Raw genomic sequence first — 16,869 nt, forward strand, 5'->3', positions numbered from 1 at the left:
AAAAGGTTCTGGATAGAACCAAAACGGGTTCTAATGCTTGCTTCATATATGGCACCCCTAAAGGTTATATTTATAACCCTTTTGTAGGGTTCCATGTAGAACCTTTGGGTTCCATATAAGGTTATATGTGGAACCAAAATCGGTTCTTTATAGAACGAGGTGCCATGTATGAAGCAAGCATAGAACCTTTTTTGGTTCTATCTAGAACCTTTTTTTCTATGAGTGTGGCATATATATAGCTTGAATCTGATATATTTTGGGCACATATTTTGCTCTTTATGGCAGATATGGGTAACTTGAAGTAAGCCTTCCGGTCCAGCGCCAGTATTGGATAACAATGCAGTCGTAAACCGAGTTTAGGCTACAGACTCTATACATGTATATTGTGGTCAGCGTATGAAGAGATTGTGTTTCACATTGTTAGAATGCTGTAGGCGTGTTGGCTCGAAATCTCTCTGCCTTTCGACTTTCCATTCCTCCTTTTTTTTCTCGACCAAGTCATGCCTACTGGACCAACATGTGTATAAAGGAATGTGTGGACAGATAAAGATAGATAGCCTTATTACTTTGTGGTGACAAATACTGCATGTGAAATACATTATGAAACATGCAGATTTGGTGGTAAGGTGTAGTTAGTCAAAGTTTAAGTTATTTGTACATGAACACATATTTCGTTGCATTGGCAGTTATGAAATGCATTTACACATCATATAAACTTTTATTCACATAACATGAAGCCAGTATTATAATATGGCTAATAATAGGCATATCTTATGATTACATTTTGAAGAACAGGAACATTTACGATAATACATGTTAAAATTGGAAATTAGTTTCTAATATTTATAAAATGTTCATTTTGTGTTACAAAATAATTTACTTGAGAAAAAAAGAATCCTAAACAGTATACAGTGCCTTTGGAAAGTATTCAGACCTCTTGACTTTTTCACATTTTGTTACATTACAGCCTTATTCCAAAATTGACTAAATTGTTTTCATCAATCTACACAGAATACCCTATAATTACAAAGCAAAAATAGTTGTATAATTTTTTTGCAAATGTATTACAAATAAAAAAAACGGAAATATCAGAATCTGAAATGCACTGTCACGTTTACGTAAGTATGCTTAGGGTCATTGTCCTGTTGGAAGGTGAATCTTCACCCCAGTCTGAAGTCCTGAGTGCTCTGGAGCAGGTTTTCATCAAGGATCTCTCTGTACTTTGCTCCGTTCATCTTTGCCTCGACCCTGACTAGTCTCCCAGTCCCTGCTGCTGAAAAACATCCCCACAGCATGATGCTGCCACCACAATGCTTCATCGTAGGGATGGTGCCAGGTTTCCTCCAGACGTGACGCTTGTCATTCAGGCCAAAGAGTTCAATCTTGGTTTCATTAGACCAGAGAATCTTGTTTCTTTAGGTCTTTAGGTCTTTAGGTGTCATGTGCCTTTTACTGAGGAGTGGCATCCGTCCGGCCACTCTAACATGAAGGCCTGATTGGTGGAGTACTGCAGAGATGTTTGTCCTTCTGTAAGTTTCTCCCATCTCCACAGAGGAACTCTAGAGCTCTGTCAGAGTGACCATCGGGTTCTTGGGCACCTCCCCGACCAAGGCACTTCTCATCCGATTGCACAGTTTGGCCAGGCAGCCAGCTCTAGGAAGAGCCTTGGGGGTTCCAAACTTCTCCATTTAAGAATGATGGGGGCCATTGGGTTCTTGGGCACCTTCAACGCTGCAGACATGTTTTGGTAGCCTTCCCCTGATCTGTGCCTCGACACAATCCTGTCTCAGAGCTCTACGGACAATTCCTTTTTACCTCAAGGCTTGGTTTTTGCTCTGACATGCACTGTCAACTGTGGGACCTTATATAGACAGGTGTGTGCCTTTCCAAATCATGTCCAATCAATTGAATTTACCACAGATGGAGTCCAATCAAGTTGTAGAAACATCTCAATGGTGATCAATGGAAACAGGATGCACCTGAGCTCAATTTCGAGTCTCATAGCAAAGGGTCTGAAAAGGTATGTAAATAAGGTATTTCTGTTTATTATTTTTAATACATAAAAAAAATGTGCTTTGCCATTATGGGTTATTGTGTGTAGATTGCAGAGATTTGTATTTATTTAATCCATTTTAGAATAAGGCTGTAACGTATCAAAATGTGGAAAAAGTCAAGGGGTCTGAATACTTTACGAAGGCAATGTATGCACACCCAAATAACAAAATACAAATATTCGCTTTATTATTACATTGTAATAAAGAACAGTCCTAGATTTTTATTCCACTGAAATGAAATACATGACATGTCAATAAAGTGCAATGGAGTAATACAAACTCGATATTAGTGATTTAATATGGCCTAAACCATCTTGTTCTAGGACTAAGCTTATGGAGGCTGGAATTTGTTTTATTCCTATGTTTAAAACAGAAAATGACCAAATGCCTTCTGTTTGTTTGTTTAAAATGATTAATATGTGGAATACAAAAATAAAAAGTTGGATCTTGGTAAATCTGTTCCCTCTTATAGGACTCCTGCAGGCTAGTGCTGCGTTCGTAACCAAGTGGGAAGTGGACATTTACCACCATAGAACAGGACTCTACATGGATAAAACCTGTTTTGGCATGGACATTGCCATTGACGTCTACACCATTTTAAAGTAGTCAACTGGGTGGGACTTCCTATGGGTGAAGGAAGGGTAACATGATTCCATCCGGGTCATCTGGAGGGATTAGCCAATGAATTATGCTTGTGAGCAAACATTCCATAACTGTAGGGGGCAGTAAATTACCATCCTTGGCTTTAAACCTGTTCAAATAACACATTCTAGATGGAAGTACAGTACCAGTAAAAAGTTTTGACACACCTACTCATTCCAGGGTTTTTCTTTATTTTTACTATTTTCTACATTGTAGAATAATAGTGAAGACATCAAAACTATGAAATAACACATTGAATCATGTAGTAACCAAAAAAGTGTTAAACAAATCAACATTTTTTTTAATATTTGAGATTCTTCAAAGTAGCCACCCTTTGCCTTGATGACAGCTTTGTACACTCTTGGCATTCTCTCAACCAGCCACCTGGAATGCTTTTCCAACAGTCTTTTTAAAGGGTCAGTGATAGTAGTACGGCACCCCTGGAGCAAAGTAGGGTTAAGTGCCTTGCTCAAGGGCACATCAACATACTTTTCACCTTGTCTGCTCAGGTATTCGAACCATCAACCTTTCAGTTTGGTAGTTGCATTTAACTGATTAAAATGCTGTTAGAGGTAATTTCCTTAGTAGGTGGTGTCAGAAATCCATGCCAAAAGGGGTTTATCTATGGTAGTAAATTCCCATTTCCCAATTGGTTGCGAACGCAGCATAATAGTTTTTGTAAGTTGCTAGCCTACTAAAATAATAAGGTTTTGGTCAACAAGAACATTACCTCACTCCACTGACATACTGTATGAATTCTGACTCTCCACTTAAAACATTTAAGCCTGAGTGCTCACAGATTTCAGAAGATCTGTAGGCTAGTCCTATAGCTACCAACTGAAGGCCTACTGGAGCTGATGTGACTCTTAGGCTACTCCAATTTCTCTGTAGCATTGAAGAAGCATTAGGAGTCACCTGCCCAAACTTCTGAAGTTAACACAAGAAGTCAATTGGATCTGAAATGGTTTATGAAACTACTGAATTACATGGCCATCTAGCGTTTAGAGGAAATAAGCCTCCCGGTGTTTGTGAACAATATTTGTTTTAAATGTGTTAAAAATAGTTTTGCCAATAATATATAGGCATTTGGTTATGTGTAATAAATATTATTCATAACCTTGTAAAACGAACAAAAATACAGTCTAGCAAAAAAAAAAATAAAAAAAAATCTTTATATAATTATATTGACAAGCAAATGAAAAACAACCATTCACTTTTATCTACATCATTATCAACAGAGTGAGGAAGAAATGGAATAGCCTTAATCATGTGGTAATTTCTTCTTGCAAAACAATACACTTTTATTATTTATTCTGTTTAAAAATATCATTATGCACTACCCTTTGATATTCTATTCTGGTGAATTATTGAAGGCATATAGGCTATTTGAATTATAAATACACTAACTATACAGAAATAGGCAAAACATGCATCATGCCTGAGGCTAAATTCTCCCATTGCACATTATTTCCTACTACTCTCCTCCATTTCCTCTGCTCCCCATTTCTCCTCCTTTGTGTTTACCTTCCCACCTCCCCCTCCCACTCTCTCGCCCGGCTAGTGATCTGAATGCAGGCTGATTCAGGGTGTCATGCCTGTCTTAAATGTAATAAATTACCATCTTCCTCGTGTCTGAGCATCCTCCAACCTTCCACCATCCAGAAAGCAGGACCCAGGCCAACCACCATCCCTGACCCCCCCCCCCCATCTTCCCCACTCCCACCCCCTATCCTCAGCCCTGGTCTGGCTGCCTCTGTCACCCGTCATCCAGTGCCTCAGTGAGAATCATTAGCGTTGTCAGGACTGGGCCGGGAAAGGAGGCCAACAGAGACTGGGATGGTGTGTGTTTGTGTGCGTGCATGCATTTTTATCTTGCATGCATTTGTATGTGTGTGTGTGTGTGTGTGCTTGCATGCAAATCTGTGTGTATGTGTGTGAGGCAGTGTAGTGGAATGGTACACAGTGTCGTGTCTAGGGAGAGAGGGAGAGATGGAGAGAGGGTGGGTGATGAATGGTAAACAGTATACATGTGGCAGGTCTCAGTGTCTGCGTGAGTGGAGCTGTGCATGGGGCTGTGGATAGGAGAGATGTTGCTGTGTGTATCTGGATGTGTTAACGACCTCTGTGTTGAAGCACATGCTGTACATATAAAGATGTCGATCACTGGAAGGCAAGTATGAATAGTGAAAATAGTACAATAATTTTGTTTATTTATGGTTTCCTTTATATGAATTCATACGTTGATACACAACTGTTAGTAACAATACTGCAGATTGTTGTATGTTTAGTAATATGCTATTAAAGGTGAAGAGTTGCTTATAAATTTCCAAACAGATGGTGAACTGTCAGTATGCAGACCGCATGGCTTCTCCTATAAGTAGTACTACAACCCACAAATAAGCCCAGCGCTCTAAGGGGTTAACACATCCTTTGCATGCCACAGCATCTGATTATCAATAAGCACGCTGTGGGACTGAAAATACTGAATGATCTATTGCTTTCTTCATTCTGTTAAAACACCATTCTACACCATTCTATCCTTCACGTCGTGTCTCTGCGTGTATTGGAGACACATAAGTGAGTGTTGAGCTCAGAGTGAAGGTAGAGTTCCCGCTAACCATAAATCCAGACAGTGCCTATTATAAATCCCAGGCCTAATGCAACCCATACATACCATTAATCATTCGTATAATCAATCCCATGCACGCCATTAGTCATTAAAGCAAAGCCACGACACACTCTGTCCTCACCTCTTACTCCATCTCCACCGCGATAGGAGACGGGAGACCCCTAAGGAGCGTATATATGTGTGTGTGTGTTTGTGTGTGTGTGTGTGTGTGAGAGAGAGAGAGAGAGAGAGAGAGAGAGAGAGAGAGCGAGAGGGAGCTTGAGTGTGTATATGTTTCCATGGTTGTGTATTCGCGAGTGTGTGTGTGTGTGTGGTGTATGCGCTTGCGCGATCACGTGTGTGTATTCTCCACAAACAGCTTATGAGAGCCATAGATAAACAGGATGAATGAGAGGATGCCAGTTTGTGATGCCTCGCAGGCCTATAGAGGTCATTTACTGCATCGTTCAGAGATGCTCATTTCTTTGTCTTAACAGTGTGGGTCACTGATCACTGTGTGATGCCCACATCGATCTCTAGAGGAGAAAGATACACAATAAGATCCTCAATGTTAGCTTGTAATGATTAGCCTGTCATTGTTCTGAGTGGTGAGGCAGGGTGGCGGAGTCCCCTCTAAGGCATGTATGTTTGTGTGTGATTTATAATTGCAACGTGTCCGTGTGCAAGTGTGTGTTACTGCTCACACACACAAACGAGACGTCCCAGACGCATTGTGTGTGTGTGTACTCTCCCTTCCTAGTCTGGGTGTCAGTATTAATGAGCCCGGATTTCATTTCCGATGAGCGATCATTTGACTGTTCATTTGGCTAAGATTTATGACATGCCCTATATCTGTAGCCTGCAGCGCGGGTCTAGTCTTTAATAATAGGAAATGAACACATTAATCACCCTGTAGCAGTCACCCAGCACAGAAAGAGCCAAGCATAGGAAAAAAAAAAGTCACCTTATATTCATTCAGAGATCGTAGAAAGCTTATCTCGCACAGCGAGCTGGGAAAAATGACCTGTCTAATTGGATATGATTTAATATCCTGCAATTTTGAAACAAGTGCCGTCTACAAGTGTAACTATGAGGGCCACATCGAATTTCTTGTAGTAGCAGTGAGATCAAAGTTAACTTGCGTGCTTATCCCCACTCACAGTTGTGTGCTTGGTCAGTTATCAGCACCTCACCACTACCGTAGTAAAAACAGTGGTAAGTAACTACAACAAATCCACAAGATTTACCCAGGGAGGCAGAGTGAAAGATTTACCCAGGGAGGCAGAGTGAAAGATTTACCCAGGGAGGCAGAGTGAAAGATTTACCCAGGGAGGCAGAGTGAAAGATTTACCCAGGGAGGCAGAGTGAAAGATTTACCCAGGGAGGCAGAGTGAAAGATTTACCCAGGGAGGCAGAGTGAAAGATTTACCCAGGGAGGCAGAGTGAAAGAAGCCAAGAAGGTGGAGTCCATTCAAAACAGAAACCCTATGAGTCACGCTGCCACCTATCTGTAGACCACACCCCTCAGAGGGCGAGAAGCATGCGATCAGACGCCCAGTCGCTGCCTTTAACAAAAGATCCCAGTAAGTACACAGTAAAGATCAGCTTTCAAAGGCAGGCGCTTGCTTTTAATACAGGCAAGCCAGTAGAAGACTATCAGGTAGAAGAAAAAAAACAGGCTCAGCTCAATATTGGTGGGAATAATGGTGAGTTCAATCAGAGTGAGATTACATTCATCTAGCACAGGTGAGGTGCAACCCTCAAAGGTGTAGAAAGTATACCTCGACCAATAGTTTTCACAGATGAGCTAAGCCTTGCTAGGAGTGAACAGTGTTAGAAGTATAACAAAAGCCAAATCACTTCTGATAAGGTCACCTCCACGATGCAAATGACAATACTACTAATCCCATCACAGTACATTTTAGTCACACTTTTTGTATAAAACTCTTTCTTATTCCACAAAAAGGCAAGTATTACAGGAAGTTTGACTTCATGGAATTCCTATGTACTGCATTAGAATACGGGTTAGGAATGTGTTATGTAGGTACACCTCAAATAAAGTGTCACCGAAAAAGGAGCACCAGATATTCCCATGATGTCCCCATAACAAATCCTACCTCCATATAGTAATATCCAGTTTTTCCTTGAACCTTTTTCTAAATGGCTAAATATTAGCCAACAATGTTTATCCCAATTGCTACAAAACACTAGAACCATGAATCCATATCTATGATTCTTTGTATGCCTATGCTTTCTACTGTCAATAAGGATCTGATTGGTCATTAGCCGTTCAACGCCGCTGGAGTGTGTTGTTTTCCCCTCCCCTAGGGAATTGTGGGCTAGAAGCCAGCCAGCTCATTACGGGTCCTTTGGAGCATTTTAATTGTTCATCCTAAACAAAGACTGTTGGTCTCTGCGGCCACTTCTGTTGTGTGCCATGCCTCACACGTTGTGCATGTGTGTGTGTCCCTCTGCAACACCGCACCCCTCTTCAATATGTACCTGGCGTGGATGTGGGTGTGGAGGGACTGATAGCATTATCCAGTCACTTAGAGGAGGTCTGTGTGGTTTATAGGGTATAGGTCTATCGTTAAAGGCCTGTGCCAAACAATGTACCTAACTGTACTCTCATTCATCATTTTGGATCTATATTGGTTAAGTTATTAACAACAACACACGTGGAGTGTGCAGTTTCCACCTAGAGAAGAGATACATTATCCTGTAATTATTCAATCATTAAATTTCATAACGTAGCATAAATTCACAACTTTAAATAGATCATTAAAGCATGTTATTATCGTCATAAAACTGTGTTATAAAACTATTTTAACCTCAGCAGTTCACCTTTCACACAATCAAAATGCTATCACTGCGTGTTGAAAGACTTAGCAAAATATTTGATTTGAGAATGTTTAATCATCATATTTTTGTTGAGACCACTAAACACCGTGCATTTAAGAGATATACGTGAAAGGTAATCTCAGTAAGCCTATATGAGGTGTATTGTGGAAATTGTTAGAGGGCCCCCTGCTGGCTATGTTGAGGCAGCACCACCTGCTGTCTAGTAGGTAGACGGCTCCACCCACTGGCCATATGACAGTACTACTTCACAATAAGATCCAAGGGTGATACAATTACGTTTTAGCCATTTAGCAGAGGCTCTTATCCAGAGAAATTTACAGCATTCATGATGGTCCTGCTTGGAAATTGAACCCACAACCCTGGTGTTGCAAGCTCCATGCTGTACCAACTGACCTGTATGGGACATATTATATGTACTGTAAATCAGCCGTAGAGTATAGCAATACATCACTTTTCAACAACTAAAGCAGAAGAAAAATACAATTAAAACACAAAGTTGCTTCTCTTACTCACATTTCAGACGCCAAACTTATTGCGAGTCGAACTGAATATAAATTAAAAGCGGGCTGGCACAGTTAAGAGCTTCCCTAAAAGTCTATTGATTCACCCGTGCATTAATCTAAGTAACATAATAAAAAATCCACATCAAAATCTGTCAGGTTAAACTAGAGATATGTGTTTTTGCATGGGCTGCGTCTCAATCCACCTCATCCGTCTATAAACCATCTGCAGCGTCCAAACAGTTTGGCCTACTCTAACCGTTATGACCACTTTATGGAAAGACGAGACTCTCATGAACATATTCTCCATTTTGCAAACCCTTTCCGTTTTACAACCCCTACAAGCCCTAGGGGACTTGTCTGAAGTCGGTAACGCTGATGTGCCAACTTCCGTCTGTAGCATCCAAACTGTTTGGGCTACAAAATATTATGACCCCAGTGTGGAAAGGGGAGACCCATACAAATGAATGACAGTATGGAGGTTTTGTGGCATCAAAAATAAGGGGTTAAATGTGTCCAAAAACAATTAAAATACAGTACATCCTAAATATAATGCAGACACTTTTTGACTGTCTTTTTTTTGCCATTTATGAACGTGTTATTCTATGGATTTCTATGAGCTATGGTAGCAAAGGCCAAATTCAATATTTTATTAAATATTTTATAATATAAAATTCAAAGTCAAATAGCTAAATCATCTATGGTATGACCATCTTAAAACAATTCCATATTGTCACGCCCTGACCATAGAGAGCCTTTTTATTCTCTATTTTGGTTAGGTCGGGGTGTGACTAGGGTGGGTAATCTAGGTTGTCTATTTCTATGTTGGCCTGGTATGGTTCCCAATCAGAGGCAGCTGTTTTTCGTTGTCTCTGATTGGGGATCATATTTAGGCAGCCATTTCCCCACTGTGTTTTGTGGCATCTTGTTTTTGTGTAGTTGCCTGTGAGCAATTCACTTGCGTCATGTCTTGTTTGTTGGTTTATTGTTTTGTTTTTGCTGAAGTTTCACTTTATAATAGAGCTGTGGAACGCTACGTACGCTGCGCCTTTGTCCAGTTCTTACGACGATGATGACACATATGTTAGCTTAGTAGAACCTTTTGCTGTTTTAAAGCTAATTTCCTGAAATTCCACACATTTTGCCATGACTTTTGCCATGTTAAAATGATCTCTGAATGAGAGTGGTTAACAAAATCATTGGGGGCCCCCTGGAGGTCAAGGCCCCTGGGCACGTGCCCTTCATGCTCGGTTGGTATTTTGACAATGATAACAAGTTAAGATAGTTTACTAGACTAATTTACCAATCTAAAAATGTTTAGTGAGTGACAATTGAGTGACTGTCATTGACATAACAAAAGGAAAACTGCTGAAACAAAACCATATTTCAAAACTGCACCTTGTGTATTCTCAAGAGTAAGTTGAGACCCTGACTAACCCTAGTGGCCGGGGCCCTAAGTGACCACTTATGATGCTTATGGCTGGAGCCATCCAGGGGTGTGGATATTTTCTTGCAATTAACATATTAATATTCATTACCATTGCACAAAACAGAGGTGCGCTTCACCGGCACCACTCCAAAAGAGTGACAGATGCTGCCAAACTACTTTCAATAGTCAGTTGAGGCACTCTTATTGGGCACGTTCGAGCGGATCACGTTTGTCAAGTCGGTAACCATTATGGGGTTAAAAATTGTACGACTAGCGCCTACATATCGACTGCATGAATTTTACAGAAATCATGTTATCAAAGGTCATGAAGTTTTGACTGCAGTCAACTGTAGTGTTTCGCAAGATGCTCTCTTCACCAACTTCATCCTGCAGCCGTCGCCTGCATTGTGGGAGGCTTTATTGTCAACCAATCATTAGGGTGCTTTTATTTGACCCATGTGTTTGAGGAATGTGACCAAAGACAGGAACCAACTTCATGTAAGCTATTTTATTTATTTATTTATGTATTTTTATTTAACCTTTATTTAACCAGGTAGGCCAGTTGAGAACAAGTTCTCATTTACAACTGCGACCTGGCCAAGATAAAGCAAAGCAGTTCAACAAAAACAACAACACAGAGTTACACATGGGATAAACAAACGTACAGTCAATAACACAATAGAAAAATCTATATACAGTGTGTGCAAAAATAGTACAATTAGGGAGGTAAGGCAATAAATAGGCAATAGTGGTGAAATAATGCATACTGTTCCTTGAGATGTTTCTACATCTTGATTGGAGTCCACCTGTGGTAAATTCAATTGATTGGACATGATTTGGAAAGGCACACACCTGTCTATATAAGACCCCACAGTTGACAGTGCATGTCAAAGCAAAAACCAAGCCTTGAGGTAGAAGGAATTGCCAGTAGAGTTCCGAGACAGGATTGTGTCGAGGCACAGACGTGGGGAAGGGTGCCAAAAAATGTTTGCAGCATTGAAGGTCCCCAAGAATACAGTGGCCTTCATCATTCTTAAATGGAAGATGTTTGGAACCACCAAGACTCTTCCTAGAGCTGGCCACCTGGGCCAAAGTGAGCAATCGGGGGAGAAGGGCCTTGGTCAGGGAGTGACCAAGAATCCGATGGTCACTCTGACGGAGCTCCAGAGTTTCTCTGTGGAGATGGGAGAACCTTCCAGAAGGACAACCATCTCTCCACTCCACCAATCAAGCCTTTATGGTAGAGTGGCCAGACGTCTGTAAAAGGCACATGACAGCCTGCTTGGGGTTTGCCAAAAGACACCAAATGACTCTCAGACCATGAGAAACAAGATTCTCCGGTCTGATGAAACCAAGATTGAACTCTTTGGCCTGAATGCCAAGCGTCATGTCTGGAGGAAACCTGGCACCATCCCTATGGTGAAGCATGGTGGTGGCAGAATCATGCTGTGGGGATTTTTTTCAGCGGCAGGGACTGGGAGACTAGTCAGTATCGAGGGAAAGATGAACGGAGCAAAGTACAGATAGAGCCTTGACGAATACCTGCACCAGAGCGCTCAGGACCTCAGACTGGGGCGAAGGTTCAACTTCCAACAGGACAACGACCCTAAACACACAGCCAAGACAACGCAGGAGCAGCTTCAGGGCAAGTCTCTGAATGTCCTTGAGTGACCCAGCCAGAGCCTGGACTTGAACCTGATCTAACATCTCTGGAGAGACCTGAAAATAGCTGTGCAGCGACGCTCCCCATCCAACCTAACAGAGCTTGAGAGGATCTGCAGAGAAGAATGGGAGAAACTCCCCAAATACAGGTGTGCCAAGCTTGTAGCGTCATACCCAAGAAGACTCAAGGCTGTAATCGCTGCCAAAGGTGCTTCAACAAAGTACTGAGTAAAGGGTCTGAAAACCTGTTTTTCGCTTTTTCATTATGAGGTATTGTGTGTAAATTGTTGAGGAAAAAAAACGATTGAATCTATTTTAGAGTAAGGCTGTAACGTAACAAAATGTGGAAGATTTAAGGGGTCTGAATACTTTATGAAAGCACTGTACAAATGAATGTGATATTTGAGACTCTCTCAGTAATTGATTGTACAATGAACACATATGATTTTAGTTTGTGAGCGTGTGATAAGGGTGGTGGAGCCATGTTTATTTCGACATCATAAAGAAAACCTTCTTTCTAAACAATGGCAACTCTGCCATGTTGATCTGAGCCTTGCTGTTGGAAAACCACATTAATGTCAGCCCTTCGGCTGTCGCAGATGCACCTCCCCTGACATAACTCTTCGACTGTCGTCTACAGTCGGTTGCTTTCACCTTACCACTCAAAATGCACCCAATGGTTCCAGACTGCACAGTATCAACTGGCAGACTTACCATTTGGCAGAAGAGGCAATTGCCTCAGGCCTCACATCATCAAGGGGCCTCATGAGATTGATATAAAGAAATGTATACATACTCTGAGCGCACAAAATATTAAGAACACCTGCTCTTTCCATGACATAGGCTGACCAGGTGAAAGCTATGATCCCTTATTGATGTCACTTGTTAAATCTACTTCAATCAGTGAAGATGAAGGGGAGGAGACATGTTAAAGAAGGATTTTTGAGCCTTGAGACAAGGATTGCGTATGTGTGCCATTCAGAGGGTGAATGGGCAAGACAAAAGATTTAAGTGCCTTTGAACCGGGTATGGTAGTAGATGCCAGGCGCACAAGTTTGTGTCAAGAACTGCAACGCTGCTGGGTTTTTCATGCTCAACAGTTTCCCGTGTGTATCAAGAATGGTCCACCACCCATAGGACATCCAGCCAACTTGACAACTGTGGGAAGCATTGGCGTTAACATGGGACAGCATCTCTGTGGAAAGCTTTCGACACCTTGTAGAGTCCATGCCCCAACGAATTTAGGCTGTTCTGAGGGCAAAAAGGTGGGCTGCAACTCAAAATTAGTAAGATGTTCTTAATGTTTCGTATACTTATTGCATATGTAGCCCATGTATCTGATGCTGTCTGGCCAAAAGTAGTATGGCATGTCAGCCTGGCCTCTGCCTGGGGCATCCAAAGCACTAAGTCCGCCCCTTACGCTATCCGCCCTCTTCCAAAGAGAAAGTTACATCTTTTTTGGTTCAGTGCGCCAAAAGAGCGGTTTTTGAACTAGGGTTTAGCATAGTACTGTATCTCAATCCCACTACCTACACGCTGTCATTTTCTTAGTCTAGCGACTCCAGCCCTATATTTGTTCACATTTCAGTGGAGTGGCCCTGATTATGTGCCCTGCTGACACCAGTGAGAGCCAACCAAATACTTAAACTCCAGTGCCAGTCTCCCTGCAGGGCCAGAGAATATAGATGCTAAATGGCTCACTGGTCATGTCAGTGGTACTTGCCCTAATAAGGTACATTGGGACCAGTGTCACTGTCCTGTCATGTTGGGACTGTTTGAGTGAGAGTGAATGATCTACAAGAAAATCAAAAACAGTGTGGGGAGTGTCGGGATTTTGTTTTCAGTCTTGCTCAAACATTTGTAATATTTTATTAATTGCTGCCTTCCACAACATGTCTGGCTGATAAGTATATTTCTGAGTGTACATTTTAACTGGGTTCAAGGTATATATTATTTTACAGTGTACATTATTCAGGGGAGGGCTACACTGGAGGCCATTCCGGGGGTGTCTCAGTTGGCTCTAGACATTGTGTGCGTTCCACAGCTAATACCGTGTTCAATTGCTAGTCGGAATTAGGAACTGGTTGAACGCGGCATGTGTATAACTACAACCAGTAGTAGCAAGTCTGATAGAGTAAGATAGGATTGGATAATATAAAATGTATATAGGCTAGTAAGTAGGATATATTAAAATAAATATCTAGGCCCTATAAACATTGTGACATCTTTTTGAATCGGGACGCATCACTTCCAGACATTTCCCTCCATTTCTCGCCGCCCAAACATAGACTCATCGTTTGGTCGTCTACAAACATTGGTTGATAAATTAACTATGCTATCGTACTCCCATCAAACATTGTGTGTGATATTTTGTTTTCTCTTTCCTTCGTATGGCCAACATGTTTACTCACCACCGCTGTTGCAATGGCTTCCTAGGTGAACGTGTGTCAGTCATGTTCACGGCTTTAGCCAGTCATGTTCTGTCACGATTCCCACCGACGGTGGCGCCCCCTCCTGCTCGGGTGGCGCTCGGCGGTCGTCGTCACCGGCCTATTAGCTACCATTGATTCCCTTTTTTGGTTTTCCCTTTTTTTTGGTTTTGTGCACCTGTGTTTAGTTTGGGTAATTAGCGGGGCTATTTATTTTAGCTGGTGTTTTAGGGCACCATGGCACCGGAGCCAGACAGAGGCTCCTGGGTTGGATGACTGGGTACAGCACTCCAAGGAGACCTGGAGAGCCGTCCAGGACTCCCTGAAGGAGGCCAGTGGACGGCAGAAGAGGCGTGCTGACCGCCACCGCAGTGAGGCACCCGTGTTCGTACCGGGAGACAGGGTCTGGCTCTCGACCCGGAACCTGCCCCTCCGCGTGCCCTGCTGGAAGCTGGGGCCGCAGTGTGTGGGGCCCTTTAAAGTCCTGAGGAGGATAAACGAGGTGTGTTATCGGTTACAACTCCCTTCCTATTACCGTATTAACCCCTCGTTTCATGTGTCTCTCCTCAGGCCGGTGGTAGCTGGTCCCCTGCAGGAAGGTAAGGTGCCGGAGGTCCCTCCACCCCCTCTGGACATCGGGGGGTCCCCGGCGTACAGCATACGGGCCATTCTGGACTCGAGACGCCGGGCGAGGGGCCTGCAGTACCTCGTGGACTGGGAGGGGTACGGCCCGGAGGAGAGATGCTGGGTGCCGGTGGAGGACGTCTTGGACCCATCCATGTTGAAGGATTTCCATCGCCTCCGTCCGGATCGCCCTGCGCCTCGCCCTCCGGGACATCCTCGAGGCCGGAGTCGGCGCGCTGCGGGAGCCGCGCATCAGGACGGGGGTACTGTCACGATTCCCACCGACGGTGGCGCCCCCTCCTGCTCGGGTGACGCTCGGCGGTCGTCGTCACCGGCCTATTAGCTACCATTGATTCCCTTTTTTGGTTTTCCCTTTTTTTTGGTTTTGTGCACCTGTGTTTAGTTTGGGTAATTAGCGGGGCTATTTATTTTAGCTGGTCCGCTTCCGTGTTGTGCGGGATTATTTCGGTACTGACGGCTCATGTTCGTGTCGGCGCTGTTTTACGCCGTTTGTGTTTTCTCCCCTGTGTTTGGGAATATTTGTTTTATGTGTGAGTGTAAATTAAATACACCACTACCCTGTGCTCGCTGCTTCCTGTGCCTCGTTCCTTCACCACAACTACCAACCCGTTACATGTTCACGTCTAGCCACAGCTGTGCGCCTCATGTTATTTGGTTCTCCTGTTTTGTTGTTTACCAGAAACACAAATGTTTATGCAAATTATACCTTTGTTATCTTAACGAGTTAAGAATTGGCAATTGACCCTTCGCTTATCCCCGCTATTCTGGGGCAACCAATCGCAGTGCTCCAATGGATAGCAACCATTGTCTAGTCCGACATCTCAAACAAGCTCATGTTTTAAACACATTGGAAGCCATTGAGAGTTGTCATACAAAAACAAATGGTTTAAATGGCTAAATAATGTAACAGTGCACCAGGGGTACTTGATACTGTGTTTCCTGAAATGCAGAGCCTGTTGGAGTATTTTTCTAATCTAAAATGATACATTTTTTACATTGTTTGCTAGCTCAGCTGGTTAGCTAGCTCCCAGTCTCAGTCTCATTGACCATACAATATTGCTAACGCAAGCTAGACAATTAATAACTTAATTTGTATTGCATGTTAGCTAGCTAAGTTAGCCATGTTATGAATACAACTTATCTGCTGTTGACATCAGGATACTATCTGAGAGCACTAGTTAGCTCCAAAAGGTTTGTAGCTCTGGCTGCATGCTGACAGTGCATTCAATCAGAGCCATCCAGTGTCTAGTCACACTACAACCTTCATTTTACCAGGTTCCTGTGAAGCAATTGTCATGACAGTCCACCACAACATACCCAATAGTCTCCTGATTAGCAAGAGGTAGTCTGTGTTTCATTTCATTGCGTATTAAAAACACAGTTTGAGATCATTGTGAGGGTATTTCGCCAGTGGGGAATGGGGAAATGTGCTTCCCGGTAAAATGCCTTATTATATCACTGTTCATTAAGAATGGACCTACCAGGTGAGGTGAGGGTAGGTCCTTCGGGATGCCCGTGCTTCTCATTCTTGGAGAGCTACAGTTCCTTGCAAAAGTATTCATCCCCCTTGGTGTTTTTCCTATTTTGTTGCATTACAACCTGTAATTTAAATGGATTTTTATTTGGATTTCATGTAATGAACATACACAAAATAGTCCAAATTGTTGAAGTGAAATAAAAAAAAAATACGGAGAAGTGGTGCATGCACATGTATTCACCCCTTTGCTATGAAGCCCCTAAATAAGATCTGGTGCAGCCAATTACCTTCAGAAGTCACACAATTAGTTAAATAAAGTCCACCTGTGTGCAATCTAAGTGTTACATGATCTTTCACATGATCTCAGTATATATACACCTGTTCTGAAAGACCCCAGAGTCTGCAACACCACTAAGCAAGGGGCACCACCAAGCAAGCGGCACCATGAAGACCAAGGAGCTCTCCAAACAGGTCAGGGACAAAGTTGTGGAGAAGTACAGATCAGGGTGGGGTTATAAAAAAATATCAGAAATGTTTAACATCCCACAGTGCGCACAATTA

Source organism: Salmo salar, chromosome ssa15 (genome assembly GCF_905237065.1).
Source record: "Salmo salar chromosome ssa15, Ssal_v3.1, whole genome shotgun sequence".
NCBI classification, from domain to species: domain Eukaryota; kingdom Metazoa; phylum Chordata; class Actinopteri; order Salmoniformes; family Salmonidae; genus Salmo; species Salmo salar.